General features: G+C 36.3%; 1 long non-coding RNA gene across 1 annotated transcript; it reads left to right on the top strand.

Annotated features, from left to right (window-relative positions):
• Positions 1–1,061: 1,061 nt before the first annotated feature.
• LOC126966624 (uncharacterized) lies at positions 1,062–5,464 on the top strand. The gene is made up of 3 exons (XR_007729762.1): positions 1,062–1,133; positions 2,534–2,699; positions 5,315–5,464. It is a non-coding gene; the product is annotated as an uncharacterized LOC126966624 (long non-coding RNA).
• The last annotated feature ends 206 nt before the right edge of the window (positions 5,465–5,670 follow it).

The following is a 5,670-nucleotide window of genomic DNA, read 5'->3' as shown; positions in this document are numbered from 1 at the left end:
ACACTTCCCTTAAAGCCTCGCCTAGTATCGGAATACTGGGTCTCGAAATCTCGAGCAATTGCCAATTCCGTGGCCATCTGGAGGGCAAAGCCAAACTGGCTTCAAAGAAACTGGGCGTCATAAATAGAGCACGGCAATACTTCAAGCCGGCCCACATTCTAGCGCTCTACAAAGCGCAGGTCCGGCCTCACATGGAGTATTGCTGTCATCTCTGGTCTGGCGCACCCCAGTATCAGCTCGATCCATTTGACCGCGTGCAACGCAGAGCAGCTCGAATTGTCGGGGACCCAGTACTCTGTAAACGGCTGGATCACTTGGCGTTGCGTAGAGACGTCGCTTCATTGTGTGTCTTCTACCGCATTTATCACGGGGAGTGTTCCGAAGAGCTGTTCAACCTGATTCCTGCCGCCGAATTTCACCTTCGCACGACACGCCACAAGTTACGATATCATCCCCACCATCTGGATGTGTGGCGGTCTTCCACAGTGCGGTTTTCAAGGAGCTTTCTTTCGTGGAATGAGCTTCCTTGTGCGGTGTTTCCGGGACGATACGACATGGGTACCTTCAAGAAAAGCGCGTACACCTTCCTTAAAGGCCGGCAACGCTCTTGTGATTCCTCTGGTGTTGCAGGAGAGTGTGGGCGGCGGTGATCACTTAACACCAGGTGACCCGTACGCTCGTTTGTCCTCCTATTCCATAAAAAAAAAAAAATTTGAACATTAAATTTTTGCTATTATTCAAAGTATTTTTAAAGTTAGTTGTATTTGTTTTACCAAAAAATATATGATTTTTCACAACCATATTCATTATTAAGTTGTAAACAATTAGTAACCGATTCTTTCACTGTTCATTATCAAAAATTACCGTAATAACGTGCAAGACGCAATTTTTCAACGATTACATAACACGCTAAGGACCATCGGAGTTTTAATTTAATTTTATCGTTAAAATCTCAAGGTGTGGCACAAGAAATGGGCATGGATCATTGACATAAAATCCTCGTGTCATATATCGCATACATATATATGTATGTTGTATATATGTCGACCTATAAAAGACGACAGCAGGATCGCGGACGACAGTATATTTTCAAGTGCCGGTTTATCGTTGTGTATGTCATATTAAATTATAAGGTACGTTATAACTTACGCCTTGAATTATATATTGTGCATATTACAATTTAATTTAATACAATCAATGGGAGCAGTTTGTGGCCATTCATTTATTCAGTTATATTTCAGAATTTAACTTAGTTTGAATAATTATAATGTGGTGTAGTTTGTTTTTTGTACCCTCACCCTTAATCCAATAAAATATTAACCTTAATAATAATTATATGACATTACTAAAATTACTTGTAAGCATTTTGGTGTGAGTTTATTTCTGTGAGATATATTCAATGTCAATTAATTAAATTAAATTAATTTTATCTTGGATGAGCTTGGGGTTAAGATGATGGTGGATTATGGCTTGAATTATGCGCATTCTTACGTATTTTTAATTCATTTTTTTTATGGAAATAAATGAAGATGTAACTACTCTGGGATGGAACTTAACGACACTCGAGTATTAACTTGTCGTCGGTCTATTGATTCTCTTCTTTAAACCTATTTTAATTTGAGATGTTATATTAGTGAAACTAGATGCTATACCGCATTTTGTCCACGTGGACGATATAACTAGCAAATTGATAATAGTTATTCTCAGTTAGTTCGTTAACTAGTGGCAGGCTTGTTTGCACAGGATGCCGGCTAGGTTATGGGTGGTACCAATAATTGGCACCTATTTCTGCCGTGAAGTTTTGAAGGGTTTCGTTTCGGTTTGAAGGGTGACGTAGCTAGTGAAATTACTGGGCAAATGAGACTTAACATCTTACGTCTCAAGGTGACGAGCGCAATCGTAGTGCCGCTTAGAATATTTGGGTTTTTCGAGAATCCTGAGCGGCACTGCATCAGATGAACCCCTGCTTGTCTCGGCCCTTATTTTCATTTAAAAAAAAATCTATATTCTGTTGCTCCGACCTCTCGTTAATATTATATAAACCTATTCTGCGATTTGACATATATTAAAAAAATATAAAAAGTACTTTTTGAGATTCCGTCTTAGATAATTTATGATTTATGTGAGAGCTGTAAAAAAATCGAAAAAAATCTGGTTGACAGTTAACCTCTGTTTTAAGCAATGCACACACACTAACACAAAGTTGCATACCAATAGCTAGTGTAAGACGGAGCTTGTCACTCACACTAAAATAGTAAACATGGCCTGTTTTCACCGGTTGTCTAGCAACACGAAGCTCTATCCAGACGCATAAATTTTCTAAGGATTGGATATTGCTTGTAGAACACTCAAATCACAAGAAGAGCATACGGAACCTTAAAGGTCGGCAACGCATCTCTTGACACCTGATGTTGCGGATGTCCATGAGCGGTTGCCTCACCTCTCCCCATCCCGAGAACCTCTTGCCCGTCTGCCCTCTCTTATATAAAAAGAAATGTATATAATATTTTCAAAGATGTTACGATAATTTTAGGTGAAAATGAAACTCTGCCTGATTGCTTTTGGAGTACTGGTGGCATGTACCATGTCGCAAGCTCTTGAAAATGGACCAATAATTGGTGCTCTGCAGCCGGCACCAAAGGATGTGGTTTTAGTAGAATCTGGCCCAGCTAACAACAGGCAAAAGCGATTCTTATTAGGTAAGTTTAATGTTTGGAGAACTACTTTGTAGTTTAACAGCACGGCTTGAAAGGTCACTGTTGTTTAGTAACGGATATTCCTTGTATGTTTTTGTTTTCTTTATTTTTTACATGTAAATATAAGACTGTTAGTTGGAAACTGATTGAAAAATTGACTTTATATTTAAATGTTCTTAAAGTTTAAGTTTCGCAACGGTCTCATTTTTCTTTTCACCATTTTCAAAGTACAATTTGCACATTTTGTTAATACGATTTCTTTATGTCTTAGCTTCTAGCTCTCATGTTAGGTACATAGTTTTCTGCATAAATTACGTTTTGATTACTAATAAAAATGTTTTCTGCCAGTTTACAATGCAAAAAATGCAGAAGACTTTTGGGCAAATAATATGAAATTTTCAAGATTTTACTAAAAATTACCATCACTTCAAATCCACTAGGCCTAGGACATAAAAAAAATGATGTGCTAGTAAGTAATGTTACCAAGTTACCAGCATACTGCTGCTTCATTCAATTTAGTTGTACAGTTGAACTAGATACTGACGATTTTTCGCAGAACCTCAAAATTTCTATATATGTATATATGGATGTTTGTGTGTCTGTTTATTCCAGTTATCTCCAAACACGCTGGATTAAATTAGGAGGGACCTTCACATGAAGTATCTTCATCTTATCAGCAGTAAAATGGATAAACATAATAAATGGATTAAAAATATGATATTTTATCACAACAGGTGTTAACATAGTATTCGATCATAGCACATACAGCCAACATGGATTTCCCTATATTTAATTGGTACGAGTATGTACAGATGTGAAGTAATTTGAAGAGCAAATACGTTCACAATGAGATACGTGATGCATAGTTTACTTCTCTAAATATTTGCAAAGTAAATTAATATTTGTAGTTAAAATGGAATTAACTAACGTAGTAACATTAATGAGTATTTAAAAAAAACATTATCTTTTCTTGTTCATAAATCCTTTATTTTGCCAGAAAACATGTAACAATGGGTGTAAATAATTTTAATGTATCAATGTTATCGGCCATTGCTGGCATGCAAAATTATTATTAAGTATTCATTCATTTTTCATTTCATTACAATATTCTAGTTATTATTATAATTTAACATTAATACTCTATATTTTCAGCACTTAGGTCAATTTAAATTAGCTTAAGTAATGTTCACGGATATACTATTCAATATAAATAATAATTGGCCCGTGGGGCCCAGAGGCCCGGAGAATGTACACAGTACTATCAATAGGGTTACTTCCAACCCAAGCACTGGCAGCTATTTCGGTCAACTCATCAGCCTCGCTATCCAACGACGAAATGCTACCATTCTTGGTACACTTCCCCATAACGATTGTTTTAGTTTAATGTTAACATAGTATTGTAAATATAGTTCTAAGATTTGTTTTGTTTGAACAAATTTTAATAATAATTAATAAATATCTATATGTATGTTTCTATACTCTATATCCTACTTAAGTAATTAAGTGTGTTTTAAAATGGAGACAGTTACTATGCTCTCTACTTTTTCATAAAATCCATGGAACTGTAACGATTTGTGGGATGAATTAGTGATTTATGATTTTATAGTATATATATTTTCCAATCCAAATAATAATATACCTTCTTACTAATATTTACAAAAGACTCTTAACGTTTATAAGTAGAGTTTTATGGCCAGGAACCATCGCGGGCGTTGCCAGAAAACTCTAATAAAGTTTCATCACAATCTAGGATAGGTTAAATTGATTGTTATTTATATAGATAGACATAGATTTAGTACCTTTTGGCTTATCGATAGGAAGTTGCATTGTACCCATTCAGATGGATGGGAAATATTAGAAGATATTTTTTTTTATTTACTTAACCAACAGCGCATGAAATAAACTTATACAATACTATGTATTATAAATTTTCCTACTTTTATTATCAATATTTACAGCCTATTAAATAAATACAATTTAGAGGTTGTGTTTATGTACATATATTTATTAATTTAGTTATTAAACCAGTTCTAAATGAATATTTATAAAACGAAACACAATAATACTTGCACATTAATGTTTTTTAACAGATAAACCCATCGGGAAAACTCCCGTAACTGGTTCGAGGCAGTCTTTTTTATAATTGCACGTGTCATATAAAAACAATCAATAGACATATATCTATATAATCTCATAAAACAAGTTGCATAACTAAAAATTCAACTTTAATATACACGCAACATTGGTAGCGCTGTAATGCTGAAGATCATTGGCCTGAAATCATGCGAGAATGGCTCTCGGAAAGTCTAATTGGAACGCGTTGATGTCACTTCTATATCTATAGGAATTAGTGTCGAAATATGCAGATGGCCGGCCTGAGTTTAAACTTCATTATCTGATCAAACACTGACAAATTTTCATCAAATCTTTGACCAAACACAAATAGCTCAAAGCTCTACTTAATGAGCAGCAAGTCTAATCACAAATAATATTTCGCTTTGGTACACACCGTACTATAAAAAGCTGTAGTGACTATACTGTCATGGACTGCACGAACACGGCATAATACAATTAGTTTTACTGCTTGTTGTAACGTGGATATTATGTTCTTCTTCCAGGAGGTGGTCTTCTTGGTGCTGGACTCGCTGCAGGTGCTGTGGGTCTTGGCGCTGGCGTGATCGGCGCTAAGGCAGGATTCGTTGGTGGAGCTTTGGCTTCCGGCGCCCTTCACAACGGCAGGAGTTACGGCGGTTACGGTTACGGCGGAGGTTACGGATACGGCGGCGGCTATGGTGGCGGCTATGGAGGCTATGGCAGCGGCTATGGTGATTACGGTTACGGACGAAGCCTCTATGGTTACGGCCACAGCCCCTATGGTTACGGAGGATATGGGGGTTACGGTGGATACAGGTACTTATACATTTTTAATTTATCAGACCTTTTGCTGCAAAAGTAGACTTTACGCTATTTATAA

The sequence above is a fragment of the Leptidea sinapis genome, chromosome 10 (assembly GCF_905404315.1).
Source record: "Leptidea sinapis chromosome 10, ilLepSina1.1, whole genome shotgun sequence".
In the NCBI taxonomy this organism is placed as follows: Eukaryota; Metazoa; Arthropoda; class Insecta; order Lepidoptera; family Pieridae; genus Leptidea; species Leptidea sinapis.
This window is presented reverse-complemented; position numbering and strand designations above follow the sequence as displayed.